Genomic DNA, 15,510 nt, shown 5'->3' on the forward strand with positions numbered 1-15,510 from the left:
GGGGGTGGGGGGCGGCTCTGCCCCTCAGCAGGCCGCTGGGCCTGCTCTGTGGGTGGTCACAGTTCCCTCTACCTTGCCAGCGCAGGGGGAGGGGGCGGCTCTGCCTCTCAGCAGGCCGCTGCTCCTCTTCTCTCATATACATTTTAAATGAATCAGTTAATCTACTAATATATTTGGTAGGATCTTCACTGAGATTATATTGAAACCACTGGCCACTTTCAACATAATAAGATTTTATGTATATTGAGTTTTCTAATCTTTGATCAGGGGCTATCTCTCTGCTATTTTTCTTTTTAAATTTCTTTGTCTTATTTTGTAGTTTTCTATCTATAGATTCTAAAGAGAGGGTTAAATTTACTCCTAAGTATTTAATAATTTTTATGCTCTTATAAATCACACTGTAGACTTTTAATTTCCAATTACTTGTTAATAGTATAGAGAAACACAATTCATGTTTATGAGAGACACTGGTCTGTCCGGTTTCATTTCTCATCATGTCTTTAGTTTTGGTAGCAGGATAATGCTTGATCTCATGAAATGAGATCTAGGCTTTGGAAGGGTTCCTATTATGTCAGTAATACTTTTGCCTAAGTGACAGAAAATCATCAGTGAAGCCACTTAATATTGAAATTTTCTTTGTAGGTAGATTTTCTTTTCTTCTTTTTCTTTTTCTCTTTTTCAGTACAGAGGATTGAATCCAGGGATGCTTTGCCACTGAGCTACACATTCCCCAGCACTTTTTATTTTTCCTATTTTGAGACAGGGTTTTGCTAAGTTACTTATGTCCTCACTAAGTTGCTGAGCCTGGCTTCGAATATGCGATCCTCCTGCCTCAGTCTCCCAATTCTCTGGCATCAGGGGTGTGTGTCACCAGGTCCAGCTGTAGGGAGATTTTAAATAATATACACAAATATTTAATAGATATTAGAATTTTTATCATTTACCAATTTCTTCTTGAGAAAACCTTGTTAGTTTGTGGTTTTTCAAGAAACTTCCCATTTCATTTTTGACATTAAATGAATTGATTTAGCCGGACATTTTGGAGCACACCTATAATCCCGGGGATTCGGGAGGCTGAGGTAGGAGGATGACATGTTGGAGACCAACCTCAGCAAATTAGTGAGACTCTCAGCTACTTAGCAAGATCCTATATAAAAATAAAAATAAAAAGGGCTGGAGATGTAGCCAGGAATAAAGTGTGCCTGGGTTAAATCCCCTCTCTCTCTCTCTCTCTCTCTCTCTCTCTCTCTCTCTCTCACACACACACACACACACACACACACAACAAACAAACAAACAAACAAACAAAAACTTTAAAATGCTGATAGCCTCTCTCACTATCCTCTCCCTATCTTTTATCTTTCTGGGAAATCATTACTGATACCAGACTTTCCTGACATTTTTAATTTCTTTCTTATTCTCTGATCAGATTGGGTAAAATTCGTCAATTTTATTAATCTTCTCCAAGAGCATCCTTTTAGTTTTATTTTCTTCATAGCTTTTCCATTTCTATTTCATTCCATCCTTGATTTATACTAATTATTTCTTGTTTCTTGTTATTTGGATTCTTGATATACAGACCCTTTAGGGACTTGTTTAGACCTTTGATTGGGCATATTTCTTTTTTTCTAATATAAGCATTTAATGCAAAAAAAGCCTTTAATAATTGCTGAGCTGCATTTTACCCATCTTGGTCTGTCATGATTTCATTTTCAGTTTATTTGAAATCCTTCTTAATTTTTCTTGGGATTTATTTTTTTAAACATGGACTATCTACAAATATGTCATTTGATCTCCAAAGAGCAGCCACCCCACATCCTATCCACAGGCTTTCTGCACGCCAGTGAATGAACACTTGGTGCTCAGTGGCTCAAGACACAAACTTAGTCAACATCTCCATAATGGTTTCCCCTCATCCATCGAGAGCATCCTAATTATTCTTCAGAAAATATCCAAAATCCATTTAATTTTCTCCACATCCACAGTACAAACCTAAAAGAAGTCAAAATCTTTACCACTTTAAAGCTCCTGGCCCATCTCTAGCCCCCACTCCCTTCCCACCTCCCTGCCATCTCCTGCACAGCACCTCAGGGGATCTTATCACCTATTCCACTGGTACCAGGCTCCCACCCTCCAGTCTCTCCCCACTGCATCCAGACCAACATGCAGACTCCTTCCTATGGCCTGGAAGGCCCTGTATCCTAAGTGCCTTGATTTCCTCTTTCCCAACTCCACAAGGAACACCAAGCTCTGGTTCCCCCTTTCCGTTCCTTGATTCTATTAAACTCTTTCCCATGTAGGGCCTCAGCTCTGGCTTCTGCCTAGAAAAAATTCCCCCTGATATTTTCCATTGTTAGCATTTCAACTGAGACCTCATGCAGGCAAAAGTGTTCTTCACTAATTTATCCTCTCAACAAATATTTGTTCAACGTACACTAGATGCCTGACACTGTGCTCCTTGCTGAGGATAAAATGACAAGCCTAAAGCTTACAATCTAACAGGCAGGACAAACAGCATTCCATGAAAGTGCAACATGCACCGAAAGAAATCCTATAAAGAAAATGAGCACCACTCCATACACAGCCACACCCAAACTGAAATTGACTGAGGTTATAAGTAAAGACTTTGCTTAGGAGGAGTTCTTTGACCATGACCTGAAGGGGGAGTAGGAGATAACTAGCACATTATAAATTATGAATTCAGTGAAGAGAAAAAGCATATTAATTGAAATTTGAGTTCATATATATGTACTGCTAACAAGATAAGTTATGACAGTTTTGATTAGACACATCATGATTAGTAATTAGTTACAACCACTCTCAATTTGGCACAATCTTGTCATATATCTAAAGGTAAAATTATGGGTTTATTCCTTCAATAGAGAGGAATGATATTTTGTGCACTGTGAGATAGGAGAATTAAGAAAAGAGTAATAACAACTTTTCATGTAAACTTCTGGTTCCTGACTTGTATAAAAGAATGTTTTAATGACAATAGAGAATATTTTACTTTTCCAAAACTGCATTTCCTTAGCCAAATATGACAACCAAATTCAATGCTTCTTTTAAAGTGGACTTAAACATACAGGCAGAATCACCAATATAAAATACAGGGATATCCACACACTTCCCACTTTTTTTTTCCCCTGGGGGCTTGCCACGGCAAATGACCTGAGTTGGAAGTAAAGCTAGTGATCTAGTAGAAGTGTGGTATGTCACTTGATCTATCCACCAAATCGACCAAAGTGAGATTTTACATTCATGCTCCTGTTTTCTTCTGGTCTCCCAGCTAGGCTAAAATCACTTGTTTTCCTCATCTATTATTTTTTTTCTGCTTACCCAAATCCTATTTATTTTTTTAAAAATTGAGCTTAAAACCTAACTCTTCTTTCTCAGCTCTTCCCATCTTCAGAAATTTATCCATCACCAAATTCTGATAATCTAAGCCATATATTACTCTACTATCCTATATAACTATTTTACAAGCGAATCAGTGGCTGACTACAACAAGCATTTATTTAGTGCACAATTCTGCTGAGACTTCATCTGGTCTGGGTTAATTCCATTGACCCCAACTAGGTTAGTTCATGCATTGGAAGTGAGTTTGGGGGTCAGTCAGGTCAGGCAGGAGCTGCTGGTCCTGGGTGATGGGTGGCCTCACTACCAAGCATGGCAGCTGGCTGGTGCATGGGCCAATAACTTCCTGTTATCTAGTTGGTTGTCCTATGCTTCCTCCCATGGATACTCCACAATAAAAGAAGCAAAATGGCAAGCTCCGTTATGAAAGTGCTTTTCAAGACTTTGCTGAAACCACTGTTGTGAACATCCCATTGTCCAGTGCAACTCACTGTTGGATAGAAAGATCTGCAACATTACCACCCACAGAGAGAGGGAAGGAATCTGTGGTCATTTTTACAATGGACCTCATCCTTAGAAGAAGTTAAAATAAAGAAACATTTTCTTTGACTCCCCATATCAGTGCCACCCATTTATAAAAGACAATTAAAACACATTTCTGACTGAATACATAAATGAAGAGGCGGATGAAAGACCCCCCACTTCCATTCATATGGCATCTTAGTCTCTGTGACAATAAGTATCATTTGATATTTTTGGGGGGCAGAATTTTAACACCATTTGCATCAAATCAATCCAAAGAAATGGGCTAACTCTTGTTCTTGTTTGGTACCATGGACAGTGGTTTTGTTTGACCACAAAACCTATGAATTACCTTGGATTTCCAGACGTCTGGTTCTATAGAAGCATCTCCCTATTGCTACAGCAAACTGGCATCCTACAGCTCTAATGATGGCTGGAATATTTCTGACCCCAGTTTGCAAAAAGATTTGCAAAAAGATTCTAGTCTGAGTTTAGGGATGGTCCAAGAGTCTTTGATGGCCTCAACTGATATCAATGAACCTCAAATTACATCCTACTTAGGAAACAATGTAGGAATATAAAATAGGAGAAAGCAGAAGCTTCCTATTTTCCTGGGGCAAAGGGGGAAAGAGGTTTTGAAATAATGATTATAATTACTAATACCATTCTTCACTTTTGGAACCATCTTTGTCTGCATATTATCTTAAGAATGTTTTAAAATAGAGGAGATATATATATATATATATATATATATATATATAGAGAGAGAGAGAGAGAGAGAGAGAGAGAGAGAGAGATATTCCTTTGAGTTTTGACTGTATATAGATTATAGGAAAGATGGTTATGAAAATACATCCTAGTAAGATTCCAAGTATTGAGGGGAAAAAAATCAAAGATACAATGGAGAAAGCCACATGAGGAATTTATAAAACCTCACTAGTGTTTACATTTGCCTTTTAATCTGTGAGGCCATCTGAACATTCGTTTTGTGAAGTTATGTATCATTTTATGCAATATACATACGGAGACTGACACTATGTAACACAATTTGTCAGTTCTCTATGTATTGCAGATCTACAGGAAATTACTATAAAGCAGTCAGCAGTTAATTCATCAAAATAATAATAACTTATAAAACTGTTATCCCAATAGCATCAAATTTCTTATTGGTGAGACTTTCCAGAACAGAAACAGAGAGATTTATGTGATTGGTTTCAAAGGCATCCCAAGGAAAGAGCAGTAACAATGGACTGAATGGCAACGTTAGGATGAAGCTATTTATATCCCAATGTACCTTTCATAGTATCAGCCACTGAACTAGACAAAGATCAAGGATCACCCTTAGATCTCGAGCAATGAACTCAGTGCTTTGCACAATAAAAGTAATTGAAGACATAATTTAATAGTTCAAAAAAACTAAGCAGCTCCATCATATTTGTGATCCTATATATTTGTAGTTCCCTTCCATAAATTCAACCAACCACAGTTTAAAAATACATGAAAAAAATTGTGTCTGTAATAACATCTTTTTTATTTCCATTCTTCCCTAAACAAATACACTATAACAACTATTTACATAGCATTTGCATTGGGTTAGGCATTCTAAGTAAAATAGAGATGACTTAAAATAAATGGATTGTGGAAGTTTCATGCAAATACTATGCCATTTTATATAAGCAATTTGAACATCCAAGGATTTTGATATCACTGTGGGTCCTGGAACCAATTCCTCATGGATCCCAAGGAATGACTGTATATTTAACTTTAGAGAATGAAGAAAGAGAAGTAAAATTACATCCTGTTTAAGTCCTTAAGTATTAAACATTCTAAAATTTGAGGTGCACAGTGTAGTTTAAAGCAGGCAATTAGCAATAGAAATTTTATGGTGATTGCAAAAGTGTGAATTCCATTGGACTTTTGAATTAAAAATTCTATCATCAATTTATTACATTCAGGTACTTAGAGTGTGCATATTAAATATAAACCATGAATCACTCGTGGCATTTTTATGGCTTAGAAGTATAACTACTCATTGGTTTCTATTATCGTTTAGGGCACAAATTAATATACCAAAAAAATAAGCTTACAATTTATCACATAAAAAGCACTGAAGCAAACCTTAAATGCCAACTTGCCCATAATCACCACTAACACATCCTAACACACGTGTCATAGTAATACAGGAGCTGACAGTACCTTATTGATTACACCCCTTTCTCAAGAGTTGTGCTGCCCCTTGGCACAGAAGGGGCTTCTGTACACACCAAATAACTCCATTCTCAGGGCTGCTTATTGGGCTGTGAGTGAATAACTGAACCAATGAGATATTTCGAGAAATCTACTATGTTCTGCCAAGAGGAATGCAGTCAGCTAATCTAGAAAATCTCAAATTATACTTTGGGGTTCATTATGTCGTAGAAGAAACAAGTGTGTAAGAAACACATCAGGAGGTCGAAGGATGGAGTTGGAAGTAGATTCACAGAAAGAAGGAAAGAGGAGAGGTCATGAGGCCCATACAGACTGTCAAAGAGAACGTGGCAACCTGTCGACCAGGCGGATCCCCTGGGATATACTTACATAAAACATTCCTCTTATGTCATTCCAGCAGATCCCCTTCACCAAAGCTAGCTTGAAAGGGATTCTGCTTCTCATAACAAAACAATCCTGTAACATCTCGTTTTCCTTCATGTAAGGGGCTGGGTCAATGGATAATTCAAAGCCTAATATGTACTCTATGTTATTATAGTTTAATATAAACACCATATGAATATGTCTTGAACACAAGAGCTTAAATGAATAAAACCTGGCTAAATTACTGTTGCAGATGCCTATTTGACTATTTCTTTCTCCCAGTAGAGTGTAAACTTCTTGAGGGTAAGATCCAATCTAATTCACATTAGTATCTAAAAGAGCAAATGTTGGAGTTTGATATTTGGTAAACTGAGAGGCTGAGTTGCCTATATTTGTATTTTGAAATAGTTATAGTTCATATTCTTAAAAAGGATTTTAAGAACAAGTTACACATGTATGATATTTTATAAAGCAATACTTCTGCTCCTGTACTTCACAAGTATTGTACATCCTAGTAAGTTGTATATCAGGAACTAATGTCCATCCTGATTAATAAGAAAAATTATCAGTTGGTCCAAATAAGAAAAAATAAATGCATACAAACAATGAGAGTCCCCCCATCAACATCATTGGGAACATTACTGGAAGTACTAGAATACTTGAGTCAAACTGTTACTCTTTCTTATACTGAGAACATCTTAATTTACTTATTTTAAACCTTTACAGATAAAATGAAAATCTATTTTGAAGCTGTATTTTACAATGATTTTTTTCACAGTACACTGAATCAGTGGTTCTTTTCCCCCTTCTGTCTCAACATTTCCCTTTGCTACTGTCTCAATGAAAAAAAAAACAATATATATATCTGAAACACCATCATATTTTAAAACAGTTGAAAACTATAAGGTTTTTAATCTCTGCTGAATTACTTAAAATAATAATGGATGTTAAATAAAAACTAATCTTTTCATTGAGGGTGTAGCATCTACTACAAAATCACTCAGTCTCAAGTCTCACAGACTTTTGAATATTTTGTGAAACTTTCCATTTATTTTCCATTGTTAAGGAAATTCATTTTAAAATTATGATAAATAAATTCTGGAAAAAAACTTTTTTTTTTTTATTTGTAAAGGATTTTGAAATGTGGCCAGGAGCACTTTTATCAAGTAAAAGGTAAGGTCCATAAAGGTAATAATGTTTTGTCAGTTTTGCTTACTCATACAGTTGTAGCATCTAGAAAACTGCTGAGCACACAGCATGTGTTCAATGAATCCTTCCTGAATGAATAAATCAATCATAGGATGTATCAACAGATGGAAAATAAAAAGTATTTTACTATCAATTATAGCAGTGGCTTGTTAAATGACTCTGGGCATGTACCGAATTGTTTTGTCCTTCAGTCATCCATATCCTAAATATTAAGTGCCTATTAGTCTCAAGAACCAAGGGTGGGAGCAAGGATATCACTCTAGTAGATGGGAGATGGTTCCCTCTAGGAGTTCCCAAGGAAATTAGAAACTATGATCGTACATTCTTCAACATGACAAGATGGTAAGTAGGAGAGAAATTGAACTTAATAAAGGTGTTAAATAAACTTGGAGCAGGGAGTTCAGTATTTCTTAACTGAGAAGGATAATTCTGTATTCAATTATGGAAACAGGCTATTTCCCCTATGTAGTCATCCATGAATCATTTCATAGGCTACCAAGACACTGATTAAGACATTAAAAGGGTCATTTAATAGATGTAAATAGCCTAAAATTGGTAATAGAGCTTCAAAAATGTCTTACTTGGTCATGTATTAAGATTTCCCTTCGAAATCACTTATTACAAATGCTTTATAATTTATCACTGAGACTAGGTATCAAATTGAGGAAGACAGAACAGTTATTAAACACACTGCAGATTGATGATTATTATACATGAAAAAGATATGTCAAGGGCTGGGGTTGTGGCTCAGTGGTAGAGCACTTGCCTAGCATGTGTGAGGCCCTGGGTTTGATTCTCAGCACCACATATAAATAAATAAAATAAAGGTCCATTGACAACTAAAAAAATATTTTTAAAAAAGTAGGTCAAGTGCAAAAGAGTTCTGACTTTGGGCTTATACAAAACTGGGTTTTGATTCCAACCCCATAAAATACGAACTAGTCTACGTTATCAAGTCAGGACCACGTCTTCAGCTACACCTGTGAACTTTCTGCTGGTGTTAAAAAGTCGAGTTCATCCAGGCAAACTGATGCGTCTTATCAATTCTCTATATTTCCTGATCCTACATCATAATGAACTCACTACAGCTCCCAATTGTATTTCAAAATATATGTAATTATAATTGACTTCATCAGAACTACTAAAATTACAGTATCATTATTATTCCTTGATCAAAATTTTCTGACATTAATGCCAGGAAATTCTAAATCTTCAAGATTCAATAACTCTTCACGGATTTCATGGCTAATAAAATTACAATACTGATGTCAATACCTATCATTTACTGGGATGGCTCAAGTTCTGCCAATGAGTGTTGCACAAATCCTTGCACACTAAAGAGCAGGAAACATGAGGCCTTGACCAACGAAATGACAATAAATGTGATGTTAAATCTACTGAAAATGCTTAACTTTGAAATTCTTTAATTAAAAAGGTTTTAAAATACTTATACATTCAGGCTTTTAACATTCTTATAATAAATGTTTCCATGATACACCACTGGTAAGAGCAATACTTATATGCACCATTCTTGCAGAACTTTTAAGTTCAAAACATTTCCACAAATGTCATCTCATTTAATTTCCACAACTAAATGAGGTATTAATATTTTTTTTAAGGGAAAAGAAAAACACCAAAGTTCAAGAGGCCTAGAAAGTGAGTTGCCTAAAATCACGGTTAGAAACATAGCACACCAACCTTCAGTCCAATAATCTTTCTTTTACGTAAAAGTTTCATTTTTAGGGTGAATATGAAAAAAGTGGAAGAGATGTGTGCATCACGTTATTATTTGCTTGACGACAATCCCTATTTTTTATCATGATGAATTTTTACTGCCAGATTTCTAAAGCATCTAAGTGGATCTCTTAGTAAATCTGCCAAGAAGAGCACTAAACATTTTGCTATTACTAGAGAAAATTGATTTTTTTTTTTCAAATAATATAAAAGGAAAATTCACTAGGCCATAATCTTCTAACAATAATATTATAGAAATGAATATAAGTAGGAGATTACGTGTGAATGACTTTTTAAAGAAAAGCCTCTAGAATGTTTTAAATAATTCAAGTTTTGATATTAAGAACCTCTAACAATGCTTTGCAACTATAATCTAGCTAATTTCATACATCTATGAAATTTTATATTTTCATGTCAATTCACACCAAGAATTATAAATGACCACAATTATCCATATATTTCCAGAATGAAAACACATAAATAAGGAAAATATGCCTAAAAGAAAAATATCAGTTTTCTTAATAAAGGATAAAGAAGACTAAGGAACTATTAGACTAAGGGACTAATAATGCCTCATACACTTTGAAAAAGGAAAATGATCTTAACTAACCTGTTAGTCTTTAAAGTCTTCCTAACATATCTTAAATGAATAAGACTATCAGTGAATCTTATAACAATCAACACCACAAAATGACCAGATTTGACCCAATTAAAGAGCATAATATTTAAGTAGACCTTAAATTTTCATTAACCACTAATATGAATACCAAATATTTAGATTCCTTCAAAATATCAGACGAGTAGAATTTTTTCTCCAAGGAAAACTTATACTCTTAAAACTAAATAATTTTCTTCCAATAAAAGCAGTTTTTAATTTTCTGCAGATAGTCTAAAGTTACTCATTGCCCACACTGAAAGAGTTTATGATCTACTTATTTGAAAATGCTTCCATTAAACAATTTAATTATGAAATTCCTGTCAAAAATCTAGCTTAGCTGAAATTACATAACAAGGGTAATTAGCTCTATTGAAAATTTATTTGTAGGCAAATGAAATATATATAGTTATGTATAAGATTTCTAGACATATCTTGACCAATCTGACCTATTTTTATTCCTGCTTACACATATAATTAATTTATTTTAAAACACTGGAAGTAAACCAACAAAAATGAAGAATGGGGAGAAATATAAAATTTGATTTTGTCTGCAACAATTCATTGAGATCATTTTCATTAACCCTGGTACACAACTCTGCATAAGCAATATCAGACCCTAGTAGGAGGGATAGAGCCAAATTTTTGGTTTCCTAAAATTAATTTATTATTTTGAATCCAGTACTATACTACATTGACTATAAACAGAATCATAGTTGGCAGAGTTTATAATCAGAGTTTAGATTATGAAGTCATTCAGTCCTAAGAGTTGAAAACCATGGCGATAAGGCCAAATACAGAGTTAGAAAAGTCAGATGGAGTGGGTAGTGAACAGTGGTAGATCTTGATTTCCTAGTATTTATTTTATGACTTTACTAATTCAATAGTTGGTTCACCAGGTTAAAGTTCTTAATAAGGGTGAAACTGAAAACTCTGCTATTAAGAATCATCAGAGTTTAAAACAACTTAAAATGAAATTTGTATAATTTCACTTGGAAAGGATGAAGTCGAGATAGATTTAGAAGCAGCTATGCTTGAAGTAATTTGGTGGTATCACAAGGTGTAATTTTTGTTTACGGTAAATATGCTGTATTGGGGTACAAAATGATAACAATGTACCATGTTTTCAAAAAGTGTTCTGAGATTTTTTAATATATTAATATTTTATTTAAAATTCCATTTTAAATGTTTTATTTAAATTGTGATCTAAGTAGATCTCTTAGTAAATCTGCCAAGAAGAACACTAAGCATTTTGCTATTACTAGAGAAAACTGATTTTTTGAAAGAATACAAAAGGAAAATTCACTAGGCCACAATCTTCTAAAAATCATATTACCGAAGTGAACGTAAATAGATTACATGGGAATGACTTTTTAAAGAAAAGCCTCTAGGATGTTTTAAACAAAGTTTAAACAACATTAACAATCATGTCACAGATAAAGAACGTATTTAAGAAGAATAAATATAATAATAATGATAGTAGTAGTATTAATCATAGTTAACATGGATTGAATACTTCTGTGTCATGCACTGGGATTTACAAACACAAAATCTACTCTTGAAAAATATAGTAATATTTTCGCACCTGTGGTTGGCTATGTGAGATGATGACAAATTGTTGAGAATAGTTGGAGAATTTACAGATGAGAAATTTGAAATCTCATAGAGAAAAATCATCAAAATCAAGGTCACTAATGAGCCTAAGAAAGCCCTTATAAATATTTGTACAAATGTCCAGCATGATAATACCATTTATTGAACATTTATTATGTGTCAATACAGTATCCGTCACCCTTTAAAAATTCAGTCTTTGAATTTTCCCAACTACCCCCAGGAATCAGGACAAATTGTGGCAGAGTCAGGATTTAAACTGGAAAAAACAGTTTGTCCCCAGAGCCCATATTCTCAGCCACTATGCTATGACTAGGGGCATTTGTACATTTTCAGCCTCCCCGGATACCAGTTCCAGACCCTATTCACCAGAAAATTTGGGGGATAGCTCTTCCCCTACATTACCAAGAAAATATTCTAAAAGTTGCTAGAGACTGGATGAATACGCATCTCAGAAGACATAGTACTCCAATCTACATACTTGTTCTTTCTGATATGTGTCTCCTACTGGCTCAGGTCTTGAGTTTTAGATCTTTGAGATGCAAAATAACTTGTATGTTTGAGAAGGGAAACCTTTGGATGATCTTTATTTCTCAACAACTGTCCACCCAAGCTAGTTTCTTATCATGGCCCAAGCAGCTGTGTTTATCTCTTAGCTTCTATTCTCAGGAAACCCCTGGTATATGCTTCTGAGAGATGCAAAATCATGTTCGCTCATCTTCTCCCCCCGTAAAAGCCCCTGCAGTAACTACTCCTATTATGTCATCCGATTCAACTTTATTGTCTTCTCTGGATGGAAATTTTGTTTTGATAATAAGCTCTTACTAAAATGTATGGCAATTTAGTATACTGGAAGAGGAAATTTTGAGGCTGAGGCAATGATATGCAAAAGTAAACTTAAATGCACTAATATTATACACATGTAAAGCAATACATGTGTATTCAGCTTAGGAAAAATTTGCATATAGATAATCACAATAGGTACATTTTCATCATAACCAATTTCAAGGAGATAGTGTCTCCATTTTACAGTTATTGATTTCATAGTGGTAAAATAACACAGATTTTTAGTAATTATAGGTTTTATAAGCTATATTACAGTCTTCTACAAGAAGAATTCTTGCCATGAAATTCTACTGGCACTTAATTTTAAATCTCTGTACTTTTCAAAAGTAATAAAAATATCTTCAAATACATCACCATTATGCTTGGCTAATAAACAACTCAATGTACTACTCTACTGCCTTTCTCTGATAGTCTATTTCCCTCTTCCCCAGTATGCTTATTTAGTTAATATAACTTTCCAAATTATAAGAAATACTTCAGAACAATTCATGACATTGAATATCATGCACAAATGGTAAACGTATTTTTTAAACTCTTACCAGTCTTAGTGAGACAAGTGTAGTTCACTTTGCAAGAATTCCATTAATCTTGGATTATCTGAGCAAATTGGATGTATGATGGTCCTTTCAAAGAAGTGTCCCAGGAAAAGTCTAAGTGATAATCACTCGAAGGGGCTCAAGAGTACTATTCACAATATGCTAAAATAGAGAAGGGGACAAAAAAAAGAATGCAGATCTGTTAATAGAGCTTCATAGTTATATTATCAATATTACTTGTTTAACCACATAAATAGCAGTCTTAGTCTTATCTCTTAACAAGTGAGTGAGTTTATATGTTAATTAAAAAATAAATAAATACAAGTAGTTTCAAAATCCCAAGTGAATGCCTGAAACCTCAGATAGTACTGAACCCTAAATGTGCTATCTTCTTTACATAATTTAAGTAATAAATGTGCCTACAGTAGGAGATTAACAATAATAATAAAATATAACAAGTATTAAAATACACTGTGACACAATGGCCAGCATCACTAAACTTGCACTTTGGAGTTGCTATTAATTAAAATAAGAGTTACTTGAATGCAGGCACTATAATATCAGTTTATCTGATAACCAGAAATGGCTATCCAGTGACTAACATGTGGGTAGAATATACAGCATGGATACTCTGAACAAGGAAATAATTCGTAAACCCTGCAGGATGGAGCAAGACAGCGTTAGATTTCAGCATGCTATTTAGAATAGTGTGCACAACTTAAATGCATGAATTATTCATTTCTAGAAGTTTCCATTTAATATTTTTAGGCTATGGTTGACTGAACTTAGGTAGCTTAAACCACAGAAAGTGAAACCACAAGTAAGCAAGTACAACTGTGTATTAAATTTTTTTTAAAAATGGTAGGGACGGGAGCTCATAACCCACTTGAATCAAAGTGTGAAATATGATATATCAAGAACTATGTAATGTTTTGAACAACCAACAATAAAAAAAAATGGTAGGGACTTTGAGTCAGAGGGTGAGGCTTAATGTCATAAGCAAGTCATCTACTTGGCTTCTTTGGGCAACCTACTTATGCCTTCTGAGAAAGGCACTGAAATGAAGAAATGTTACCATAAATCAAGGACCACACACACAACCCTCAATAAAGAGTAGTTATTTTATCAGTTCCCTCATTTTTCTGTTCTTGGTTACAAATTATGAAGGTAGACAAAGGATTATTGATTACACAGAATGAAACATTGGGTTGGTACATTTTAGAAATTATTTCAATTAACTCTCAGGTGAAATGCCACCATTTCTGGTTTACAAATCAGGGAATTGAGAATTTTCCAAAGTCAGACAACAAAAAAAATAGTAGAGCTGGATCTTCATTCATGTCCGTCTAATTTTCAAAGTTCATGCTACTTCTGGCCTCTTTCATATTTGAGGTAAATTTAATAATCAATTGCTTAATTTATACACACACACCAAAAAAATTCTCCTGTGATATAAAAGGATTGTATTTTAACATGAGGAAAAAAGAAAGACATAAACTAATATTGAATGTCCAAATAAATGCAAAAATAAATGCACAAAAGAGGAAATAACAAAGACAAAAGTAGAAATTAATGACTAAAAAGTCAGAAAACAGTAACTCAAAATAATCAATACCTGTTTTTAAAAACATTAACAAATAAACAAACCCTCAGTATACTTGACCAAGAAAATATGAGATAAACCAAAAATATATGAAATAAAAATATTAGAAGAATTAACTATTTACAAAATGACATAAAATGATAAAGAAATACTCTACAGAAATCTATACATATGGGTTTTAAAATTAAGATTAAAAAGGACAATTTCTCAGGGGAATACAATTTTTTAAAAAAATAACATTGCTGATAGGAAGTTTATAGAAATCATTTTCCACACAAGAAAATAATTAGACACTGATAGTGTAATATTTGAACTTTATAAATCATTTAAAGACAAATAGCCCTGACCCTCTAAAAATTGTTCTAAAACATGAGAAAAAAGATGTGTTTCTTTTTCTTGAGCTGGCAAAATGTTGATAACTAACCTAAATTATTTTGTTTAAAAATAAAGAAATCTACAAACCAATATTTCTGTTATTATCAATGAAATGCAAAGAAATAAAAGAAAACAGTATAACCTCACATTAAGAAAATAATGTTGTAGCTTAGTGGTAGACTGGCTTAGTATGCACAAGCCTTGGGTTAGATCCAAAGCACCAAAATAAGAAAATAATATACACAATCTAGTGGGATTTATTATAAAAATTCCAGGCTGGTTTATACCAGGAAATCTATTAACACCATACACAATATTCACTTGCCATAAAAACAAATTACATACTATGTATGTATGAATATATAACAAATCCCATCAATATGTACATTATAATGTACCAATAAAAAAAACCTGAGAAACTAAAAGTAATGAACACTTTCTTAGCAAGATATATATATATATATATATATATATATATATATATATATATT

At 33.7% G+C, this 15,510-nt stretch overlaps 1 protein-coding gene across 6 annotated transcripts in view; it reads right to left on the minus strand.

The window, feature by feature from the left end:
* The window catches only part of Dlgap1 (DLG associated protein 1), a 784,970-nt gene extending 771,755 nt beyond the window's left edge, over window positions 1-13,215 (minus strand). For 3 of the 6 annotated variants that reach the window (XM_048806496.1, XM_048806497.1, XM_015482529.2), the window contains exon 1: window positions 13,045-13,215. The gene's annotated coding sequence lies outside the window, so the exon portion shown is untranslated. The remainder of the gene's footprint in view (window positions 1-13,044) is intronic. The other 3 variants (XM_015482527.2, XM_048806495.1, XM_048806494.1) reach the window with 1 other exon arrangement.
* Between the last annotated feature and the right edge of the window lie 2,295 nt (window positions 13,216-15,510).

This window comes from Marmota marmota, unplaced genomic scaffold, assembly GCF_001458135.2.
Source record: "Marmota marmota marmota unplaced genomic scaffold, marMar, whole genome shotgun sequence".
Classification (NCBI taxonomy): Eukaryota; Metazoa; Chordata; class Mammalia; order Rodentia; family Sciuridae; genus Marmota; species Marmota marmota.